Source organism: Chrysemys picta, chromosome 3 (assembly GCF_011386835.1).
Source record: "Chrysemys picta bellii isolate R12L10 chromosome 3, ASM1138683v2, whole genome shotgun sequence".
Lineage (NCBI taxonomy): Eukaryota > Metazoa > Chordata > Testudines > Emydidae > Chrysemys > Chrysemys picta.
The window spans coordinates 64,828,062-64,853,627 of NC_088793.1; the positions used below are offsets into that span (position 1 = coordinate 64,828,062).

The 25,566-nt window shown below is 40.8% G+C and overlaps 1 long non-coding RNA gene across 3 annotated transcripts in view; it reads right to left on the reverse strand.

Annotated features, from left to right (window-relative positions):
* Positions 1 to 664: 664 nt before the first annotated feature.
* LOC122173569 (uncharacterized) overlaps positions 665 to 25,566 on the reverse strand; it is a 64,573-nt gene continuing 39,671 nt past the window's right edge. For 2 of the 3 annotated variants that reach the window (XR_010599502.1, XR_010599501.1), the window contains exons 2-4: positions 18,992 to 19,089; positions 9,977 to 10,116; positions 6,748 to 9,398 (exon numbers count right to left, since the gene is read on the reverse strand). This is a non-coding gene — a long non-coding RNA (uncharacterized LOC122173569). Of the gene's footprint in view, positions 781 to 6,747; positions 9,399 to 9,976; positions 10,117 to 18,991; positions 19,090 to 25,566 lie in introns of those variants that run through there. The other variant, XR_006174145.2, reaches the window with a different exon arrangement.

Below are 25,566 nucleotides of genomic sequence, written 5' to 3' on the forward strand. Positions count from 1 at the left end.
TTTGTTTATCCTCTTATTTGAAAAAAAAACCAAAACCTTTCTCTCCTGCATATACACGTGTTTGTGATTTGACATGGTTTGATTTATTAAGAAGCATGAGAATTTATTTCCAAACAATTGGCTCTGTGGTGAAAAGAGTCCTATAAGCCAACAGGTAGGCCCGAACACTAAGGTCTCTGAATAAGGAATCAGATAGGAGATGTAAATAAATTTACCAATTAAAACTCAGGATTACTTATAGCCATCTACAGCAATTACTTATAGAGCAGGCCAGAAAAAATGATGAAACATTTTTTCTTCAGAAGTTGGCAATTTGTTGAAATTGAAACATAAGAACATAGGGGTTGCCATACTGGGTCAGACTATGCTCAGAAACGTTTCCCAGAGATGATTCTATTTTGACGAAGTCCCAGTGGTACAGTCAGGTTCTGCAACATGCTGCCTTATTTCATGCCAGCTCATCTGCCCAACTCCTAGGCAACCCCCCTATCTGACTGCCTTGAAGATGGGTACCCAGGGCTTCCAGAGTCTGTGGCTCTGGGCTACCGCATGGCAGATGGGCCCCAGAGCCAGGGAACCTTTTTTTTTTTTCATTTTAATTCCAATGCAGAATGAAACCAGATTTTGAAATATAGAATTCTTCCATGAAACAGAATTCCCTTTCTCCACATAGCTCTAGTCCCTTATGCCCAGAGCTCATCACTCAGGATAAATGGCTGGACTTTCAGAGCACCCACAACTGCAGATGAAATCCAAGGAAACCTCAGGTGGTCAGCACTTCTGAAAAAAGTGAGAGAGAGAGAGAGAGAGAGAGTGTGTGTGTGTAATATGCAGCTAAATTACAGAAAATATTCTCAAATAATGTCATCCCTCTAATTACAATGCACATTTAAATTGGCTCCCATAGAAGCTGATAGGACCCTATATGATTATCCTATTGTAACTGATTTGAATGCACTCACTAATGCAGGATTGTTCCCTACAGTACCCTCTTGACTGCTTTCTCCAGTCCTTAAATAACAGAAACAATAGGGTGCCCATCATTACCCCTGAGAGACTTCTCCATGCTCTATGTCTCACCATTAGAACACTTTTCCTGACGATATTTCAGTATATTGCTTAATGTCTTAGAATCATAGAATATCAGGGTTGGAAGGGACGGCAGGAGGTCATCTAGTCCAATCCCCTGCTCAAAGCAAGAGCAATCCCCAACTAAATCATCCCAGCCAGGGCTTTGTCAAGCCTGACCTTAAAAACCTATAAGAAAGAAGATTCCATCACCTCCCCAGGTAACCCATTCCAGTGCTTCACCACCCTCCTAGTGAAAGAGTTCTTCCTAATATCCAACCTAAACCTCCCACACTGCAACTTGAGACCATTTCTCCTTCTTCTGTCATCTGGTACCACAGAGAACAGCCTAGATCCATCCTCTTCAGAACCCCCTTTCAGGTAGTTGAAAGCAGCTATCAAATCCCCCCTCATTCTTCTCTTCTGCAGACTAAATAATCCCAGTTCCCTCAGCCTCTCCTCATAAATCATGTGCTCCATCCCCTTAATCATTTTTGTTGACCTCTGCTGGATTCTTTCCAATTTTTCCACATCCTTCTTCTAGTGTGAGGCCCAAAACTGGACACAGATGAGGCCTCACCAATGCCGAATACGTCCCTTGATCTGCGGCAATGCTCTTACTCATACATCCCAAAATGCCGTTAGGCTTCTTGGCAACAAGGGCACACTGACTCATATCCAGCTTCTCGTCCACTGTAATCCCAAGGTCCTTTTCTGCAGAACTGCTGCCTAGCCACTCAGTCCCTAGACTGTAGCAGTGAATGGGATTCTTCCGTTCTAAGTGCAGGACTCTGCACTTATCCTTGTTGAACCTCATCAGATTTCTTTTAGCCCAGTCCTCTAATTTGTCTGGGTTCCTCTTTATCCTATCCCTATCCTCCAGCGTATCTACCACTTCTCCCAGTTTAGTGTCATCTGCAAACTTGCTGAGGGTGCAATCCATGCCATCCTCCAGATCATTAATGAGGATACTGAACAAAACCGGCCGACCCTTGGGGCACTCGGCTTGATACCAGCTGCCAACTAGACATGAAGCCATTGATCACTACCCGTTGAGCCCGATGACCTAGCCATCTTTCTATCCACCTTATAGTCCATTCATCCAGGCTATACTTCTTTAACTTGCTGGCAACAATACTGTGGAAGACCATATCAAAAGCTTTTCTTCTTTATGTGCTTTAGATATTGTTGACTACATATAGTTTAACATAACTCCACAAAACCCAAATGCCTTCAGAGACAACTTTGTGACTGAAACGGAGGGATTTCCCCACAGCTGGACCATCTCCAGCTGATTCCACCCAGCAGGTGCTTGAGGTGATATCTTGCAAGAGGCTGGGTCTTGCTATGTTTCTCTCTACGCAAAGAATAGCTCCACTTTCAGTCTGAATGATTTTATTTTGGACAGAGAGAACAATAAATCAGGATAGAAAAAAGTTCTCCGTGAGAGAGCATAGTATTGATGTGTCCCACTGTAACAGACTGGATTTAGTTGAATACAAAATGTCTATGTGGACAGCAGAATCCTTAAAGAATTATAGGTGCAGTAGTCAGAAAACAAAGGTATAACAGCTACATAGCTATCTATAGAGACCTTCTCTCTAACTCTACTGCTGCTGGAAATGAGGTTACTTTCCATCCTTCTGCACCAGAACTGATGTTCTGCAAGGGCATGGAGGGATTTAAAATCTCCCTATTCCTTGAGTGCTGGTTGCTTCTAGAGAGTAGATCACTTTCTCCTAATTTATGTTGCTATGGTGCTTCATTCTGGTACATTTTTTCAATGAAAAGCATGGTGGTATAGATTATAGTGCTGGAAAATATTTCTTTCATGGTGCCATTTCTGCTTTTTAGGTACTTATTAATAACAACAATGGCAGCAAAGTCTCCATCCATCACTCAGTTAATCGTTTACATTGCTACTTATCCTTGACTCCGTATGGAGTGTGTAGAGTACAGGAAGGGAAGCTGGTGCCAGCACTGACAGGTCTAGTTGGTGAAGTACAAAGTTACTCTTTGTGCAGATTGCTGATGTGGTTTGTCTAGTTTTTGCCATATCCAACTCTGACTCATTTAACAGTTTTTTTCAGTTTTGAAAACCATCTTCGGAATGTCAGTGTATTGTATAATACATATTATAACAGGTTTGGAATGCAATCTAGACCAGTAAGGGGTTGTGCCACCACTTTCCCTGCAACCCTGGGTGTCTCAAAATGCTTTGTTGCTGTGGCTTCCACCCTGGGATGCTCACAACCAGCTTACAACCATGCAGGTCATCCCTGGAGTTTCTCTGTGCCAGACAACCCTGATTCAGCTGCTCTGACCCCTGCAGCCTGTCTACAGCCCCACAGCTCCACTCTAGATTACACACCTGCCTTGGTTGTTACATGTGGGGTGACCCCAACACACTCCTAGTTCTGAGTTTTCCTCAAACCATGTGCTCTGTAATGTCTAGCCCTCTCCTGGACAATTCAGAGAAATAATATGGTTCGTTTGTTCCTCTAAAGCCAGAAAGCTCCAATTAATGCAGCAAGCTGGTGGGCTAACATTCAAACATAGCAGTGATGGTTTAGAGTAATAGTGAAACAAATTAATTAATAAAAGGACATAGGTTAGGTGATGCCAAGTAAAAGAAATAAAGTTAGAAAGAGTTAAAAGTAAAACAAAAATAAAAACACACATCTAAAAATCCAGCAAGATACAGGCTTTGTTCAAGATATTTTTTCTCACCTATATTCAGTTCCCAGACACTTCAACCCCACCATGGTTGAAGGACCCATCTTTCTTAGCTTGCAAGAACATGTCCTTTGTGTCTGTTTAGTGATGAGTGCTAAAGATGGCTTCTTGCCTTGCTTATATCTTCCAAAGTTCAATGACTTTGTTTCAAGAAGCAGGATGATCTCATGCTGTCCTTCCCTTCCTGTGATCTTCCCCTCCCCTTGTATGTAAATGGGACTTCCATTGTTTTGATTCCACCATGCTTAATTTACAGAGGAGACAGGAAACCTGCTTCTTTCTCTTCCACCTGGAATAGAACCAGTTTCTCCCTGTTTGGCTACAGACTTTAAAACATCTTTAATTATCCATAATTCACAATGATATTAATCACCACGGTGTAATTAACTTTAAAAATAAGTAATATTGTGTAAAAGCAGCTGATTCAATTGCTTATCACTTGAGGTTTAGCTCCCATGTCTTTATAGACTAGTAAACCTTTGAAATGGAGTCTTCTGAAGGTTACCTCACAAAAGGAAGTTTAATCAAACTGTGAGGAAGGCAACATGGAGTCTGGTAGTGAAGGAAGCTCCATGCTCTTTCTTCTCCCACTTGTGTTTGCTGAAATGCAAATTGTTCGGTTTCCTGCTTCTCCTCCGCCTGCTATATTGATAGTCCTGTTTACTGCTTCTCTGTAAACTGAAGTAACCACCCATTTGTTTGTTTAGGCTAGATCTGTTTAACAAATTCCCCTGACATGTTTTGTTAACACACACTTTAGTCATAATTCTAGCATATATCCATAACTTTTAATACCCATCATGTATACATCACAAGAATATTAATGATCAGTGAGTTATTAATTTTCATGATACCATGCAAGGCATATTTTGTACAAAGGTTATTACAATTGTGTGAATAGTATGAATGCAGGGATGCTTAATGTCACATGCACACACATATTTAGAAGTAACAAAAATTGGACAGTTTGGAAGTATTTTTATTACATATATGCACATCACATCTGTAGAACTGATAACTGTGTGATAAATCACAGAAGCATTTGATAAATAGACATATCATGCACCTTAGACTGCCTTACTTGCCCTCTGGCCACTAATCCAATTCTATGGAATTCATGCCAATGTTCCAAACCTCTGGATAACTTAAGACAGCTCTTCTGGACAGGGGTTATCTTTTACCACCTCTTTATATAGCACTTAGCACTATGGGACCCAGATTAAGCGTGGGGCCTCTAGGCACTATTGTAATCTGGCTGTAAACTCCAGGGGCAGAACAGAGGGATGGAACTTTTCTCTTTTTGTAGAGAAGACGGGTAAAAAGGAAGTTCTGGCCAGTTTCATGTGCTTGAATTATAACCTTGTTATCCATTGCTTTAGTTGATATTTGTATTTATTTAGATTATATAAATGATAATATTTTACTAATGAAAGGCATAGGAATTGTGCCAGATATGCTCTGGAGTGAATGGGTCACCCTGAGTTGTGGATAGGGGACTTTGGTTGGTAATAAAACACCAGCTCAGAAAAGAAGAAAAAAAAGGCTCTGTCCTTGAGACCAGGAGCTGTGTCCCAAGGAACAGACTCTCAGTCCAGGAGTTTTGTTTTGCTCCTGGTTCCTCGTCTCGAGATTCTGCAACCTGTGTGGTGTGAATCTATGAGACCACACCGGCAGTAGCAGTGGCATTGCACAGATGACTTTGCAATGAGGTCTGATTGGAGTGGTGGCAGTGATGGTGCAGATCTGACATTACAGAGAGGCCCAGCTTGGACCAGTGGCAACAGCAGAGCACAACTGCCTTCTAAGTTAGGCCCGACAGAGCCAAGATAGTGACTCAGTGAGGACTGTGTAGTGACTTAGCAAAGGTCAGCTGAGTTTGCAGAACCCTGGCCCACCAAGCCAGCAGAAATGGAGATATCACATCACAGAACTGGACCAGGTAGCAACACATTAAGAGCAAGTGGTACTTGGTGGAGCAGTTCTCTTTGGATTAGTGTAGACTGGAGGAAGAAAGCTGTCCCCTGATTACAATGGGATTTTCAATGGGTTGGGGTTTGTAGTGGGTCTGTAAGACCTGGAGCTCTGTAAGTTGAACAATTACTACTTGGAACTGGGGGGTTAACCAACTCGCGAAACATTGATTTGGGTTACTCAGTCTGTTGTATGTAATATATATTGGGTTCTCTTTTTTCCCCTTTCATTCTCCCCCTCCCCCTCCCAAGGAAAATATTCTTTTGGTTCCATGTTCCCAAAGGACTTTGAGTGCTTGCAAATGTGGAAGAACCTCCTGCAAAGGTGGGCAAGCAGGTTATATTTTAATTTCCCAGAACAGGCAGTAGATGTAAAGCTCTGGGTGGGGGCTCGATATCATTTTGTTTTTTGCAAAGGATCCCTGGACAGATTGAATCCAGTATTCGGTGCTGCGATTGGCACGTGGCAGACAGGAAGCAGAAATATTCAAACTAAAAGGTGAATTTCCTAGCTTTTTAGTTCTGAAAGGCTGTGATAATGGACTTTAAATGTGTGACACTTCTAGAAAACTGACATGAGGTCATTTTTAGAGGGTTTTATTACTCCCTCTGAGCCATGTACAGTCCAAACAGGTGGTAACTAAAGTCTCAGTGAGATCCACAAAAGAAATCAGGGAAACAATTTTAAAGTAATAAAGTTAAGCTTTGGCCAACCCCTTCAGCACTGTCAGATAGGCAGAAACTGTGAGCTGCTGTAGAGGCTCTTTGGCTCAAATATACTGGGAATATATTTTATTTTACAATATAAGCATCTCCTTCTGCAACCTACCCTGAGACTTTTTGAACTTTTTTTTTTTTTTAATTACTGAATGCATTGTTGTTTCTGTGACAACAAAGCAATGGCAATTCCTGGGAGAACTCTTCAATTCCATGCAATCCAACAGAGCTTGGACATTGGCAGTAGAAAGTTTTAAATAATCTTTAATCACATGCCATAAAAGATAATACAATAAAATGACATCTGAGAGAAATGCATGAGATTCAAAACACAAAAAACATCTAGAAGATTAATACATATATTCTGCTTATAGCTTTCTCACATTTCACTTTTAATTGCCCACAAAAGAAAAGCCCTGCTTTGCCAGATCTCCCCTGCAATAGTAATTAAACTGAGTTCAGATAGCTTTTCCTACTTATAATTGCAGCTTAAGCGAAACCCCTTTAGAAGCCAGTCAGCCAATGTAAAACCTGTTTGACTACTTCTGTCAAACACACTCTATTTCAACCTCACAAATTATCCTTTTTACCTCAACTTAATCTTCCACACGAGGAGCTAGATTCATAAAAGCATTTATGTGCCTAATTCCCAGAATCAGGCCCCACTGGGATTCACAAAATCCCTGCTCAGTTGCTGCCCTGCAAAACTCACTTGGGGTCTAAATTTCTGCTGTAAAAGTTTCCTAGACACCTAAGTTTCTTCCTATGCACAGGTGCACTACGGACCTATTCTAGATGTTCAGATCCATAAACTGATGCATAAATCAGGGGAAGATAGACTTTGGTCCATCTAATTCATCCAATCCAGTAAATCTGCTCAGAGCTCTGCTACTGGAGCCAGACCGCAGACTCTGACAAAACATTCAAAACAGGGTGAAAAGGGGCAACACCCTAATAATGCCTAGCCCAGTGGTTAAGGCACTCTCCTGGGATGTGAAAGATGTCCCAGATCAAGTCTCCCCTCCACCTGAGGGGAAGAAGGGAATTGAACAGGGACCAGGCACCTCCGCTGTGAATATACTAACCACTGGGTTATAGGATATCAAGATGTGGGGACTCCCTCAGTTTCTCCTATTGAAACTGTTTCACTGTGAGTAAATAATTAGAGTCATTGGGCCAGAGAGAGAGAGAGAGAGAGAGAGAGAGACTTAATAAAATCAGTACAGAAACACAGTAAAAACAAGATAATTTACAAATTCAAAAATAAGTGCCCTTCCCGAATAGTACAAAGAGCATTTCAGCGCACCTCTGAATAAATTGATCCAAATCACTTATAAGAGTGTAATATCTAAACTCCAAATGAAGGTGTAAAACCAACAAAAGCCTAAAAGACCGAAGAATGTCAGCAACCCCATTACCAAATAATTTACATCACCTATATTTTTAAAATGGACATCTTTACTTGTTCCAAAATAAGGTTTGCAAGGCATACTATCAACCTATTTGTGAACCTATACTAAATAGTAAAAATACAGTAGGAATGATAACCAAAAAACATCCTGTAGTAAAACAAATAATGGCTGTAACTTCGAACAACATATGAAAACAAATGAAAACTGTCTCCATGTCACAAAAAGAACATGACAAGGACACCACCAGAGTCTAATGATAAACAAACACATTCATGGCAATAGTTCCATGACAAATTCACCATTAGAGATCACCATCCTCTTCTAATTGGAGGCTTGTATACAGTTCACCAGGCTGGCTGGCTGGAGTCTGTCACTAGAAGCTGTCTTCTCCATACCATATAGGGATAATCACTAAGTGTTTAAAAATGACAAACCTTTACCACAAGCATATACAATGATTTACAGAGTAAACCATTAAAAGTACATTCAGAGACTCACTGAAGGCAAGCAAGCTGCCGGGCTTGTCAGCACCCCAATCCACAGTAAGAGCAACAGGTAGAAAATAGAACCATTAGTATAATCGGGAATGGCTCATTCAAGGAGGCAACTGTCTATAGCTTGGCAATATTGCCCCTAGGAAGGGGCGAATCCACCTCTTGGGGGAAAAAAAAAAAAAAAAAAACACCACAAGAAACCCAGTGAAAGGAATGGAAACCAAGCTTGACAGACAAGATATCTGCTGAGACCCATGTAAAATTAGTAAAATCTATTAAAGGAACCAGTTTTGTTACATGCATAACAAAAGTTCAACAGAGCATATCATAACCGTGCCTGATTCCCCTACTGACTGGAAAGGGAGCACTTAAAACCCTATTCACCTTAAGTAGATTATATATATCATTATACAGTAACTGAATGCTGGATACAACCCTGGGCCCAAAACCAAAATCACAAAGGATGTGAAACAAATAGCCATGATCTACATAATTAAAAGCCTTGTCTTGATCAAGCGAAATCAACTCAACATGCAAATGAAACATTTTTGATGCCAGAGTAGGAAAAGGATATCACAGTTAGTCCTGATAGTCTAGATTAACATGGATGACCATACCAATCACAGTTTGCAATCTATTTGTAAAGGCCTTTGCAAAAGGTTGACAGTCAGAGCAAAGCAGGGACACAGGTCTCCCATTCCTCATCTCCCCAAAGTCCCCCTTCTTGAGCAACAGGGTAAGACTCACTTGACAACAAATAAGCTTCTTTCTGATGCTCTCCTGAAAAACCTGGAGGTAAGTCCAAAAGGCCTTATCAAATTCAATATGTAAATCATCAATACCAGGTACCTTCCTTGGAGCAAAGCCATTTAGGGCAGAAATCAATTCTGAGTGTATCAGGTCCCGTTTATATCTGTCCTCATTCAATGTTGAGATCCTCGGAAGTTCCTCAAGGCGCTGCCAAATCTCACATGGACACACAGGCTCTGTGGTATACAGGTCTGAGAAAAAAAAAATCACAGCAAAATTCCTAATCCACACAGGATCTGAAAACTCTTGACCTGATGACATCTTGAAATGACCAATCATCTTCTACTCAGCATTGTTTCTTTTCTAAGCTGTGCAGAAAAATTATGCAGATGGATTCATTTCAGAAATGCCCTGAAATTGGGCCTTACGCAGTGAACCTTGACCTTTGCTATCCAACAGGTTCTTCAAGAGCTGGTTTTTATATTTCAGGCTCTCATTCAACCCAGCATCATTACCACTGTTACCCCAAAATCTCTGTGTGGAATAATAGGAAGGTGACATATAAAACAGATTCGACTCCTACCAGCATCTATCAGCTGGGACAATTAGAAATCTGTGTGCCTCCCGCCCATGTTGCATTGAAATAAAGGATAGAGAGAATATAACCTTAAATAGAAAGAAGATTTATTAAGGGATAGATACAACTGGGGGAAGATTCATTATGGGGAACACTACAAATACCCACAAATACAGTCCAGCAAGGGGGCATAAAGCCCAGGCCCTTAAACTGTCCCTTGGCTAAACTAATAAATGCCTGAAAAATAATTACCGACTCTCTTCTAGCTGCAGATGGAGGACACCGGCAACGGATGGTCCGTCTCAGGATCTCTGGAACATCGGAGGATCTGACTCTATTGTCGAAGCAGGAGATCAACAGATCTGAGCGGATAGCACAGTCTTCACTGGATCCTTTGGTGGATTACAGGAGTCAGGTAAGTATCAGAGTCCTTGACAGATGTTAGTAGCCGAAGTCTTGATCTAATGCCGTACAAAGAACCTGGACATGGCTGCCTTGATAGTGGACAGCGCCTGCGTCACCACGAACAGTCCCTATATGCTCTCTGAGGCGCACATCGAGCAACAAGAATGATTAAAGGTCTTGAGAACATGACCTATGAAGGAAGGCTGAAAGAACTGGGTTTGTTTAGTTTGGAAAAGAGAAGACTGAAAGGGGACATGATAGCAGTTTTCAGGTATCTAAAAGGGTATCATAAGGAAGAGGGAGAAAACTTGTTCACATTAGCCTCTAAGGATAGAACAAGAAGCAATGGGCTTAAACTGCAGCAAGGAAGGTTTAGGAACTTTTTCCTAATGTCCAACCTAACTGTCAGGGTGGTTAAACACTGGAATAAATTGCCTATGGAGGTTGTGGAATCATTAAGAGTAGGTTAGCTAAATGTCTATCAGGGATGATCTAGACAGTATTTGGTCCTGCCATGAGGGCAGGGGACTGGACTCGATGACCTCTCGAGGTCCCTTCCAGTCCTAGAATCTATGAGGCACACTCTGACAGGCACTGCTCCCAACTGGTTCCAGACAGTTCTCTGTCCCTCTGGTTCCGTGAGGAAAACGGAGTTTTGGTGGGAAAATACCATGAAGAAAGGGTACCATAATGGAGTTCAAACCCTTTCTATCATATGAGCCAGCTTGAATTTCTCAACTCCATTTTGAATTGCTGCAACATTCGTAACAGAATATGACCATGTACCAAAAATCACCTTACACTGCCATGAAAGGCTTTTCTAGTTCCACAATCCTCAACTTTAACTCCTCCATACCCCAGTGAAGGCCCAGGGTTATCTACTGAGGGTATTGTTGACAAAAAACATTTAATATTAAACTATACCATCCTCCCACCATTTCCTCAAGGAGGGAAAAGCATTCTTTGAGGCAACACAGGCATCCCAAAATAACTGAAAGAGTCCCGAAAGTGAACCTCTTGTAAAAGGAGTGTTAATATGCTAGTATGGCTTACAGTCTTGATAGAAGTAAGAGTCAAGACAAATAAGACCAAACCATGATCTGAAATACCAGTAGAAACAACTGGCAAGCAAATGAGACAAGTGACAAGGTAAAATACAAATGGTCCAAATGGGCCATAGAGAAAGAGCTGTCACTCACACAACCAAGAGTACAGCTGCAGATAAGGGTGAAATGTTGCAACACATCAGTCGGCTCAGAAGCCTGTAAATGAGTTGCAATTTGCTGAGCAGACAGTGGATGCAGTTCCAAATGATTCCTACCCAATCTCTCATTAAGAATACAATTAAACCCCTCCCCCCTAATTAAAATAGCACTTGTCAAACAATAGCTTTAAAAATCTGACCCTAAAGGCCCATTTTATCTCTTCAAACCAATCAGTCTTTTTAAAAGATAAGACTGCATTATTTATTCATCAGGAAAAACCCCTGCTGCGGGGAAATCTTTTAGATGAAGCTGTGATTCAATTATTTTTAAGCTTCATTATAAAAATGATTTTGAACCAAAACTCTAGATTCTAGTTTGCATCATTTTTCACAGCTCTAATACATTGGTTTTGGTTCATAGTAATTTTGGTGGGAAATCTGGATTTTGAGTCCCTATGTTCAAATTTATTTGGGCCCATCTCTTATTCAGTGTCTCATAATTTAAATGCAATTTAAAGCTTGAGACAATGTCCACTGCTGTCAATTAAAAAACCTCAGATTTATTTCAATGAATATTGGATCAGGCTTTTAGAGAACTATTTTTTCATTAATTTTCTCATCATGATAATGTTTTCCAAACAGAAAAAGTCTTCCGTATGAAGCCCTGCTAAAAATGTTAAACTGTCACAGATCACATTTCCATATATAATAAAATGAGAAATAGTGAGTCTGGGGAAATTCCCTGCTGTGTTTCTATACAGGTTGTTCTCTTTGGAGACCTGCTGTCTTACCCAAGAAAAGTTTACAGGAGAAACGTTTTGATCTGACAGTTGGCAATGGTCATAAGTGAAATGAATTCAGGAAACATGAATCTAGTATCTTTTTAGATACATCATCTGAGTCTAAATAGTCACTAACTGGGATCTGCCCACACAGCTCATTGCAGGAATGGGACTTCTGGTTTGTAATCTTTTCAGATTGAGTCTTTATCTGTTTTCTAAAGCACCACACACACTTATAGCACTATGTAAGTACAAGCAAGTTGGCTAGCCAAGGATCTAACTCTCTCTGATCTCCCATCCATCTGGCTCATGAGAAGCAATTCAGTGCTGCTAGGTGAGCCTCACTTCTTATGTCCCCTCAAGAAAAGAGACTTGTCTTGAACAATAGCTGAATAAAGCACACTTTCTGCATCTTAACTGTATAGTCCAATAGAAGGACATATCTTATTGATTTTAATGTATCAAATGCAGAGGTCACCAGTTTTTTATATATTATTTTCATGTAATCATTTGGACTACACAAATGTTCACCACCAGTCAACTTGAACATCTCTGTACCAACATTTTACTTTAATGGCATAGCCCCTGGCATACTAGTATATTTATATTTAGCTTAGAAAATCCCCTATTACACCTGTTAAGCAGGTAAATTAACTGATTACATATTAACCATCATTACACACTCAAACACATACCCTTGAATATGTTAACTGGTCTCAAATATGATGTAAACACATATGGTTACAGGTGTTTCACCTATTGTTCTTGTAATAAAATCATCATTTAATTTATTCCTTATTTTAGTACAAGAGTTATTATCCTGGGGGAATGTATTGCTATGTGTAATATGGCTTTAGGTAATCTTTAACACATTCCATGGATATACCAATACTTTAGCATATTGTCTAGTCCTTTACAAAGTCATGCAAGAAAGACCGTGTTTCTCGGTTGATAGAAATCAACATAACTCTACTGATGTCAATGTAGCTATGCGGATTTATACCAATTTAGGATCTGGCCCAAAATGCAGCATATTGTTTAATCCTTGATTAATATTATTAATATCCATATTTTAGGGATTGTATCCTTACATAGGAATGGTGCCACATCTATACAACAATCAATATCTTCTATGATGCTGAGTGATTTGCCAAAAGCATCACCTGAGCCATAGTGGATTATCTGGGGCCAGATTCTGGTCAGTCCCTGAATGGTGCATAAGGCAAGGAAGTACAGGGAGTTCTTCTGCTCTTGCACAATTGCTAGCCAGAATCGCATTGGGGAGTGTAGACCATGACCCCTTTCACTGACCTCTGACCCATCCCAGGTGCTAGTTATCTGAAAGGGGAAAGGGCAGGGGTGCTGGAACAATTTGTACAGTGGGGGTGCTGACAACTATTAAACCAGACTGTAAAGCCTGTATATGATGGAAACCCCTTCAAGCCAGGGAGTGCAGCAGCACCCCCAGCATCCCTAGTTCTAGCACCCATGGGAAAGGAGGAAGTTAGGAGGAAGAGCTACATCAAAATGTGAGAGACAACCCAGTTTCAGAGCTTGTGATGTGAGATGTAGAAGTTTTATTTTATGTAAAAAAACCCAGATCTTATATAAATTGGTTTTGAAAGGTAAAGTCTTGATCTCAAGTTGCATTATCTGTCAAAAGATAATTTTCTATTATAAAAGGTCTCTGTTTCATAATGGCTTTTTGATAACATTTCTGGATTTATAATTTCATTGAGTCCACCCTGGTAATTTATAGCACTCTCAAAAAGATTAATGTAATTCACACGATTAAAGCATTCACTCTTTTCCTGTTGGAAATCTTTTTTTTTGGCCATAGAGAATACACTTAGCCAAGGAACAATGCCTCTGAAGTAGAATCATTTTTAGTTCCTGATCTCATTCCCAACACACATGGCTGGAGCCAGAGTAAGCTGTATTCTTTAAGAGGATAGAGATGCTGTTCTTAACTTATTGCCAAAACTGTTTCAATTCAGAACATCTGCTCATATCATGAGCAAAGGCCTAACTTCCAAAATCTCTAACAGGTCTCAATACCTGCATACTTTATGAGACTGCTGTAAGCCAGCATAAAGTAGGTCCCTATCTAAGAAGTTGAAGTATAGGTCTCATTTTCATTACTTTCAATGACATATTGCATCTCCTGATAATATTCTATTGTTTCCAAGACAGCTACAGCTGCAGATCTATCCTCTGTGGCTTCTGTAGGTCTTGTTTACAATTATCAAAGTAAAAGTCTCTGATTCTTGTGAAAGCAAACAAAGAATACAAAGTCTTTATTTACATTGGAAGTGGAGGGAAAACAAAAAAGAGTTGGTGGGACTGCAAATTAATCATTTAGAAGCTGTACACATTAAGTTGCTTTCATTTGTTTAACTAATGAGAATATAGAGACATTCCCGAGCTGCAAAGTTTCAATGCCTACTGATGTCTATAGGTGTTGTTGAATTGACCAATATTGTATAGAAGGTACTTGGCATTGTCATGAGAAGAGCTCTCATAGCATACTACACTACAGAATAGGTTGCCAAGGGAAGTTGTGGAAGCCCCCTTACCAGGGCCGGCTCCAGGGTTTTGGCCGCCCCAAGCAGCCAAAAAAAAAAAAAAAAAGCCGCGATTACGATCTGCGGCGGCAATTCGGTGGAAGGTCCTTCGCTCCGAGCCGGAGTGAGGGACCGTCCGCTGAATTGCCGCCGAATAGCTGGACCTGCCGCCCCACTCCGGAGTAGCCGCCCCAAGCACCTGCTTGCCAAGCTGGTGCCGGCCCTGCTCCTTACTTAAGAATGTAGAAATGTAGCCCTGTCTCTTTTCACTAATGGTGGCCTGTACCCGGAGCTTTAGAGGAACATATAAGAAGAAACCCCGCAGTAGGCAGTGTGGAATCATCAGCCCCTGTTGTGGGGTAGGTAAACCCTGCTAGGGTGACCAGATATCCCGATTTTATAGGGACAGTCCCAATATTTGGGGCTTTTTCTTATATAAGTGCCTATTACTCCCCCTCCCCCCCATTCTGTCCCTATTTTTCATACTTGCTATCTGGGCACCCTACCTGTCACCCCCTAGGGGGTATTGGCCCTGCGACCAAGTCCAACAGACCACTCCTCTCAGAGCAGTACAGTCTAATGGTCAGGGTTAGATTAGATTCAGGACAGTCAGGCCTAGTGTCCAGGATCAATAGAATCACCCTTTAGCACCAGGTGTTATGACCTAGTAGCCAGAGGTAATAAGACTGCCCCTCTTCTGCAGTGTGGCATAGTAGCTAGAGTCAATGGGACTGCCCTTTAGTGCAGGGTGGAATGGCCTAATGGCCAGAGTCAAAGGGATGGCTCCTCTGCTCTGGGCAGTGTGGCATAGCAGCCAGTCAGTAGGACCACCCTTTAGTGCACTGCGGTATGGCCTAATAGCCAGCGTCAATGGGCATACCCTTCTTCACAGGGCAGTGTGACAAAGGGGGTGATGGGTGGGTTGGCGGCCAATGTAGGGCTACCCAGCCCCTCCCCACTCCAGGAGGTACCAATCCAAGGCCCTATCAGCAGTGAGTGTATTCACCACTGGGTCAGTGGGGATCCATCTGAAACACACTGACTCAGCTTCTGGTTTCACACCCAGATCAATTTCTGGTTCCCTGGGCTACTTACTACCCTGTCTTCCTGCTCTGTAGTCCGCAGGTTCTCTGGTTCTCCGGGTGTACTTGGCAGGCGAAGCTCCCAACGACTCCTTCCCTTCATTGGTCTCTATGGACAGCCTGGTATTCACCTCGGTCTTGGCAGGCCAGGCCTGGCCTCTGTGGCCTGGGGCTCTGACAGCTCCCAGGTAGGAGCTTGCAATGCATGTTTTCTCTCCTCCCTGGTAAGGCACACTAAGCTGAGCTTCCCCCTTTTATACTTAGTTCCAGTTAGAGCATGCCCAGCAGGGCAAGGAGGTGTGGCTTCCTCAACCCACAGTATGAGGTTAACCCCTTCCTGTCCAGTGCAGGGCAGGTATACCTCTTCCCAACTCCCATTTGTTATAAGTTGGGTTATGTTGTGAAGGATGTTGTTTCCAAAATTCTTTATTTTTTCAAAAATCCTTAATATAATAACTCTGGACATTCTTTGTAGCCATATAAATGTCTATCTTTTTTGAATTCTTCTAAGCTCTTCTTCTCAACAAGAAATTTAACACTAGACTGGACAAAGCTACTGTAGAAAACAATCAATCTTTCTGTGGCAAAGCAATGGACAAGGTAACTTCACAAGTCTTTTCCACCACTGACATCTATTATTCTACAATGATTCATTCTCTCGCCTGACAAACTTGGGCTCTTTCCTTGTTATCCAGGACAATGGGAACAGGGGCAGCAGGTTTGTAAAAATTTTGGTGGTGCCCAGAAGGCCCAGAGCCCGCCCCTCCAAACTCCGCCTCCCACCTGCCTAAGGCTCTGGGAGGGAGTTTGGGTGGGGAGAAGAGGTCTGGGGTGCAGGCCCGGGGCTGGGGATTGGGGTGCAGGCTCTGGGAGAGAATTTGGGTGCAGAAGGGGTGAGAGGTTGGGCTCTGGGAGGGAGTTTGGGTGGGGGAAGGGGTCTGGGGTGCAGGCTCTGGGATGGAGTTTGGGTGCTGGTAGCAGGCTCCGAGCTGGGGCAGAGGTTGGGGGTGCAGGAGGGGGTGAGGGGTGCAGGCTCTGGGACAGACTTTGGGTGCAGGCTCTGGGCTGGAGATAGGGGTGCAGGCTCTGGGAAGGAGTTTGGGAATGGGAGGGGTGTGGAGGGTTGGGGTGTGGACTCTGAGAGTTTGGGGACAGGAAGGGGTGCGTGGGAAGGGAGTGGAGGTGCAGGCTCTGGGAGGGAGTTTGGGGGCAGGAGGGGGTGTGTGGGAAGGGGTGGGGGTGCAGGCTCTGAGACAGAGTTTGGGTGCAGGCTCTGGGCTGGGGCAGGAGGTGGGGATGCAGGAGGAGGGGTTGAGGGGTGCAGACTCTGGGAGGGAGTTTGGGGGTGGGAGGGTGTGTGCGGGAAAACGGTGGGGGTCGGGGGGTGCAGCGCTCATCTGGGGCTCCTATGCAGGGCAGGCTGGGGGGCTTCCGCATGCTGTTAGTCCCAGGCACTGCACCCACAGCTTCCTATTGGCCGCAGGGGCGCTTGGAGCAGGAGCAGCGCGCATAGACACAGATTCACCCCGCCCAGGGGCCACAGGGAGGGGCCAGCAGCCACGTAGATCGAGCAGGCAGGAAGCCGCTTAGCTCCTCTGCGCTGCCGGTGGTGGGTGGGGGCCCCAGGCCGTTTTAAATGGCCTGGGGGACATGCGGGGGCAGCACCCAGGGGCAGACGGCGGGGCCGAGGGAGAGACCTGGCCTCAAACATTGCTTGAGCCGGGCCAGGAGTATTCCTGATGCCCAGGCACCATGGGCCCATGTAACTTGCCACCTATGGTGGGGAAAATGGATGTGTCCAAGTGACAGCTTTCATTTTACTGATGACTTGATTGACTTTATACAAATATTTTGGAGATCTGAGATTGTGTTTCAATTTAAGTAATAAAATAGTCTTTTTTCCTATTACAAAGAATCATTCAATTGGAAGAAAAATGTTTTTTTATAGAAATTTAGCTTCTTAGAGTCCCCGCAAAGCAATTTGCTGTTTGACACCGTGTCAAAGAACATTGCTTCTAACAGACCATAACTGCTCAGTAAATATTTAAATTTCAGATAAAGAAAATACAATATAAAAAGAAAATGAGCAGTTTAATTTACAGAAGAAAATGAGTTTAATTTACAGAACTTTGTTGATGTTGGCTGCTTACCTTTAGCAAGGCCTGAAAAGAAATTTTTACTGCAGTTGCAAGCTGCATATTTTGCTAATTACTGAATAATTTTTTTTGGATGAGAGTAATCAGATGATGGTGCAATATAAATTGTAGTTCAGTCGTGCACTCAGTGCAAAAAGGAATCAGTGATCAGGACAACAGTGACTATCTTTCTCTGAAGCCTCATTTTGCACATCAAAAATCCCATCATTGTTTAATCGCCCCACCCACAATACCACTATTCCATACTGGCATGCTAATTTTGTCATGTTTACCTAAATATCTCATTTGGATGGCCTGTTATGAAGCCTGTGTCAAACTCAACAAGAGTTGCTTTGACAAGTGTTTGTTAATACATATTTTTAAGTATTTGCATGATTATTTGATATTTAAATTTACCATAATACAGTAGCACTTTGCCAGTTTGCCTTCAGTACACTACATTTCACAAGAAGATTGGATTTAGTCTGCGGCTAAATACAGATCTTCCTAATTTTGCAACTTTCATGTTACTAAGACCAGAATTTTCAGAGCCACTTAGCTATTTGTGACTACACACAGGAAGAGCTGCCCACCCAACTTTTTATAGGAATTTAAAAAAAAAAATAGTTAGCTTATTTTACACCCAGACTTAAAAAAGTGTGCCTCATGCCTTGATCATGGACACTGAGAGGAGTGGAGGCAAGATTTTCACAACTGTATCTTTACCATACACTCTTAGTCATCCCTAGTCACCAGCAGAACACTGTGCCATCTCTGAGTTGTTGGGAATTTTAGCCATTTTGTTTTTGTCATTGTCTTTTACCCTCCATTTTGATGCATTGTCTTCATGCTTGGCTTGGTGCCCTTTTTGTGGTGTCTAATTTTTGATTGGTCAGTGTTTATGTAATCTTGTCCAGCAACTGAGAAAAGATGGGACACTCAGACAAAAGGAGCGGGAAAGGGTCACATGATTCTAAGTAATCAGCTTGGTAATAAGGAACTGACGTAGTGTGACAGGTTGCTGTCTGCTCAGGAGGCAGCCCGTGTTCCTGAGTTCGGATTGCGCAGTTCTTCGAGATAACATCAACAACCTACCTGCAATCCATCTGGTGATGGTTATCTGCTCCAGACATCTGCCATTCCTGATCCCTGGTGGAGTGATCCTCCGAGTTCCCGGTCCTGGTTCCCATTACCTGTGAGAAAGACAGAAGTGAGCTGAGTCCATCCAGCCTATGGTCATCTAACTGTAACATTACTATTTGTTTGTTAGCCCATTTATCCAAGTGGGTCTGGGCTTCATGCCCATTGTGTTTGGTAAAAACAGCAAGGTGTTTATACCTGTTTCGTATCTGTTCTAGATCTGTTCCATACCTGCTTTATATTCTTTACCTTCCCTGTTAATAAACCCTGTTTTGGTTTATCCTTTAAAGGTGCTTAAGTTTTCTTTTACTGCGGCTTTAGGCGACAGACCCTAATTCGTGGGAATCAAACTTGATTTTGAAAGCAGGGTCCTTAAACATTTCCCTTTTAGTTTTCTTCTGGTAATAGAGTTACTTTTAAAGCACTTTATTTGTAATGTGATACAATCACATTATTTTGGTTACTTACAAGTAAAGGACTTTCTTTTGCAACCTTTACTTGTGCAGATAGTTGCATTCACTTCAAGGAACATGACATGATAGGGACATGATAGGGAGAAACTAACATCGCTCCTTTCAAATCATGTTTCTACTTACACGAGCTTTTGAATACAATATTGAGCAGTAATTATACCAAACGATAATATTTCCTCAGCTTGCCTTAGTGGACTTTTTTCCTATCACTATTCTATTATGTTAGAGACTCTGTGATGTAACTTCAGCTTTGTGATGGAAAGTATGAACCAGAGCTTCCTAATTAAATATTATATAAATATAATAGAAGCACCATGCCAAAAAGTGTCTCTCTGTAACTTGGTAAACTTCACTGCGTTCATATTTTTTGTGTTACTTTTGATTTGATTAGTGGTTTAGAGATTTTTTTTTTTTTAAGTACCGGCACATGTTCATTTCTCTCTGAAACATAATAAAACCTTAAAAAGTCATGTGTTCGTTTCTATGGAAAATTGTGAGATCTCTTTGCTATACACAAAGCTGGAAAAATAAGTGGCTACTGTTACTGACTCACCTATTTCTTTTCCTCTCTAAAGATATCGTTTTTATCTGAGTGAAAATGCAATGAGCAACAGTAATTGCCTACAAACATCCTTAGCTCTTTCTATACAATGCAGTAGGCAATATTTAAAAGCAACAAAATGCACCGGAATCACAATGCTCATACCACGAAAATTTATTTTCAACTCTCTAGGAAACAAATTCTGAAATAAAGTACAATACAAGCCAGACAGATTTAAATGTACTTTTCTTCTGAATTAATATTCATCTTTTTGGTTTACTGAAAATGCAGTAAAAAGAACAGGAGTACTTGCGGCACCTTAGAGACTAAGAAATTTATTAGAGCATAAGCTTTCTTGGGCTACTGCCCACTTCTTCGGATGCATCCGAAGAAGCCCACGAAAGCTTATGCTCTAATAAATTTGTTAGTCTCTAAGGTGCCACAAGTACTCCTGTTCTTTTTGCAGATACAGACTAACACGGCTGCTACTCTGAAACCTGAAAATGCAGTGGAACACTAAAGCATTTCATGTTTTGGGGAGAGAGAGGCAGGGGAAGGAGAACAGTTCACTATAAATGGAGATCATGGTAGAATATGGCACACTAATATTGCAAAAAAATCTTATACACAAACTCTTCCCAGAAAACACCCCTGGTTGTGAATCAAAGCTCTTCTAAGCAGCCATCGCTTGAACCAGTACTTCCTGACTCCTCATTCATTTCTTACTTCCTTTAAATTCTTCTGCAAGTATTCCAAACTATTGATGTATATTTTTGTGAATAGAAAATTTCTCTTTAAAGCGTCAGTACACTAAAGTAACTGGTAATGCAGCCTTCTTCTGCATCAAAAACCAATCAGTTGGGATACAGCAGGCAAGCTACTTATCCTAGTTCAGTTTAAGGTGAAATTCTAACTTATTTTAGTTCAGAGTAATGACGTGAGATGCTAACCCTACCTGAGTGAGAAGCCCCTTAAGTATACAAAGATAAACTGAAAAATATATCTGTTAAACAGAATAAAAATAAAAGTTATTACCTCAGACATTACCTGAGATATTACTTCACCCACCTTTTACTCCTGTTAAACAGAAAGCTTTGCTTAGCCCATAGCACTACTCAGTATAATAGGGGTTCTGTTTATGCCAGTATGATGCTGTATGATAGAAATACGACCATGCATATCAATGGTATTGCCATGGTTAGACAATTGCAACAAATCTTGTACAAAGTATATCATTTAAAGTGATGATGGAAAGTAATGATTTTCTAAATAAGATTATCCTGTTTAAATCCACGTATTATCTCTGTGTCGGAGTTATGACAATTGGCTTTATATCTGTATCCCAAATGTGTTTGTTCCTGGGTAAAACCCACCAAGTAAAATCTACATTGAAGCTACTATTTTGATGACATTCTGAACGAATTTTGATGACATTCTGAACGAATTTTAATAGATTAAATGGCACTTTTTAAATAATTGGAAAGGGAAAATTCTCATAGAAACCCTGCACTAGCTCCCAGCTTACAATTTTAGGTACAGAAAAAGCTGTTTTAGGTTATTTTATCTACTTCCATGATGCTTAAAATCACTCAACAATGACTATGAAGCTGGTGTTCAGTGACTGTCCACTATTGTTTCATTGTTACCTTCTGCTCCCCCAGCTCTGTTGTGACTTCCTGTTGTCTTTTGTCTTATACTTGGATTGTAAGTATACAGTCTTCAGGGCAGGTACTAGCTTTATTATATGTTTGTATGGCCCTTACCTTAATACAATGGAGCTGGGGCCTCTACGGATTACCACAATACAAATATATAATGATAATAATGACTGCCTATGTAATGGGCTCTATTTGATTTGCTGGCTCTCTCTCTCTCATCTTATTTAATTGGAAGTTCCTTGAGGCAGGGATTGTCTGTGTTTTTCTTACAATGCCGGGAATGTTGTCAGCATTCAACATATAATGGGGCCAAGATTTTGCTTCCTAAGATTGCACATGGAAGGGAACCTTTATATGCAGAACTTGAAGCTCCATTAGGGCACTAGAATTTAGCTGCTATGCACTATTTTTACTACCACCACTCCACGTCTGCAGTTCCAGCTGAGATCTCTGTATATGGTCTGCAGTGTAGTCTAGGGAAGGACGTGGAAACTGGGCATCAGAAGGAGGAGTTGGAGGGACTGGATGATTATAGTGGGAGGCTCATTTCATACTCCCATATAATTTCTCCTGTCGAAAATAGTTAAGACAAAATTGGTACAGTCTGGGTATCTTGGGCAATCATGTTCAAATTGGGGATGTCCTGGGCACTGTTGCTCCAATGCTGGATGTGGGGATATGGGGAGGTTATAGTTACTGTATCATGTGAAAGCCCTGGCTGGGATGATTTAGCTGGGAATTGGTCCTGCTTTGAGCAGGGGGTTGGACTAGATGACCTCTTGAGGTCCCTTCCAACTCTGATATTCTATGATTCTATGTGGATTATTTGCATTATAGTGTATTACTTAGGCAAAGATAAAAGTGGTTTAGGCTGCCTTAATGCTGCATTTTCAAATGCCTGAGGGAGTTTTAAAGTTTAACCTTGAATTTCCTGACTTTCTAAAAATCTACTGTACATCATTATTTTACAAGTTTTCCTTAGGTTGATACAATATGCTCGCAACCTTTACTCCAGCTTTAAAACTTATTTGTCTGGGAATTTATAGCCAATTTTTTTACCATTAATATTTTTAATCTCTGTTACACACATTGAAGCTTTCAGGCAAATGGTAAAATTGTGTGTTAACCATGGCGAGTTAATTTGAACTGGAACATTACAGAGTTCAGACTGGAGTGTTTTATGACAATATCCAAGCTTGTTCCTAAATAATTTAAAATTGGTGTTAATTGAGGTGCATCAAACCTCAGCTTGCTACCTGTGGTGTGAGCAAAGTGCCACTAGCTTGTATAGTAAATCTGAATCTGAATGTATTCATTGGATTCCTAGTGAAGAAGGCACTTAAATTACACTGACAATTGTGCCATTCCAGCAATGAGAATGTCCTATTATATTTGTAAGCAAATAAGCTAGTGTTGCTGCTAAGACATCCAGTATGATTCATACCTAGATCATGGCTTCACTTTTGGCACAACATTGTAACATACAACATAGCTATAACTTACATATAGAAAAATCATTTTTACAACCTCGCTATTAAACTATAAAAATCAAATAAATCAACACTTTACAACTAATCAGAGGACAACATGAACAAGGCAGGGAGAGGAAGTCTGAAAGCAGAGGGGGAAAGAAGGTGAAGGAAGAGTCAAGGGAGAGGGAGAAGGGGAAAGGGAAGGGGAAGGGGAAGGAAATCTGGATTGGTCACTGTGACTTTGGGTGTTCCCTAGTTAGATGTTTCTAAAAATGGAACCCAGATCTCTTCAAATCTCTGTAGTTGATCCTTGTGGCAGAAAGTGACCCTTTCTTTGACTGCTAAGTCAGAGAACTCAGAATACCCTTATTCTGTGCAATGAATTCGGTGATGAATCCTGTTCTGTACCACCTGAGGCATATTGCGCATACACTAAGAAGAATTAGCTTTTTTACCTCTGTAAAAATCATTCTCCTGTAGATTGTAGTAGAAAGAGAGCCTGAGACATAAGCCCTGTATCAGAGGTCTGGTATGAGGCAGGACCTGGTCATAAAATCTGTCAAGAACAGGACTAATATAGCAGGAAAAAAAAACAGGAAAAAAATAAATATTTTGTTTTCATGTTTTCAAAATAAAGTGTTTTGACATTTGATTAGAAATGACTTTTTATTTCAAGATGTCTTTAATCATTGGCAACCCTTCTGCCTAGTATTGGCGGTAGCAAGTTAGGGCTGGGTTCAGGCTTCAGGGCTTACATATTAAAAAATAATAAAAGATATTTTAAAATGGTCAAAATCATAATGAAATATTTTGATGTTGTCAAAACAAAATATGCTGTTCATTTTGAACAGATGTTTATTCAATGTTTCAATTCTCCAATTACTTTTAAAGTAATTTTTGGTTTGATCCAAAACAATTTTTTAAAGTTCTTTGGAATTGTCAGTGAACTGAAAAATCTGTTGTTCACCTGACTGTAGTCTGTATCCTTAGATTCAGGCTGGACTTATTTTGTAAGTTCTTTAGGGCTGGGGCCATCTTTTTATTCTGTGTTTGTACAACACCTAGCACAATGGGGTCCTGATCATGGTTCCACAATGCAAATAATAAATATTTATAACAATATTCAGAAAGCTGAATATTTGCAAAGAAGAACAAACTATTTGACCATTGGGTGAAGCGTAAGCTTATACTTCAGAACTAGAGTTAAAACTTCGAGGGAATTTACAAATATCGCAGAGAATTCCAGTCAGTCAGTGGCTAGATTTAAGCAATCTGCATTCAAGTCCCAACCAACAATTAATTTTACATAACGGCCATCAGTAGTAAGCAACAATAATAATAATGAACATGATAATAATAATCAGGGATCCTAGATTTCCATGATAAAAAACACCAAAATTCTCTGATAAAAAAACCCATAAAAATCTGCGCATTTCCGCAATTAAAATGAAACGCTGGTCTTTGGTTTCTCTAGCCACAATATATATAGGTATCAGCCTAACACAATGTGTTATTGATATATTTATAATTTTTAAGCAAGTTCAAAGTCTACCAGCACCATCAATTATAATAAAAGTAAATTAATAGAATGATCCAGTCAAAGTGCATTGTTTCTTTACTGTTGTCAATGATCCTGCTGCTTCAGTCTCGTTTTCAATTCTTTTTATTCAGTTTATGTTTAGAGCTTTCCATGTGTTCTAAATTTATCTGCCTTTGAACATAATCTACAGCCTTGCTGCATACAGTATAGAACAGAACATTACCATCAATGTGAAATTTGTCCTTTCCAAACTCAGTGACACAGTGTTTAAAAATCACCCCTAAAGTTTTCAGAATCTTTTCATAACTTTAATTACTCACACCTGGAAGCTAAAGTGAAATTTGAGATGCATTAAAAGATGAACCCTCTACATGCTGTTGAGTAACCTCTATATGCTGCAACCATTTATTGGAGTATGTTTAGCTATGTACATTTAAAGTCCATTCAAAAAATCAAACACAAGAGGGGGGAAGTTACGCGCATTGAATAAGGGACACTGATATTTTCAGTAAAATGCAGTTAATAATTAATATGTTTTTATTTTTTCACACTGTAACCATGCCTCTGTGGGTCACAACTGAGAATACCGAATTCAGCACAAATTGCTGAGAAATAGGTAGATACACCCCAAAACTAGAGGTTATTCTCCCATGAGATATACCAAACCAGCAACAAAAATAAACTTCTGTTTCACCACAGTGGCTAACAAGAAGTCATAAAAGCAGTTTCCTTAGGCACTCCAGTCCTTGTATCACCACAAAAAAACTATAATTAAAGATGAGTGATTCTTTAAAACCAGTTTCATCAAACAAAAGGTTCTTCAGATCCCAAAGGACAAGCCACACA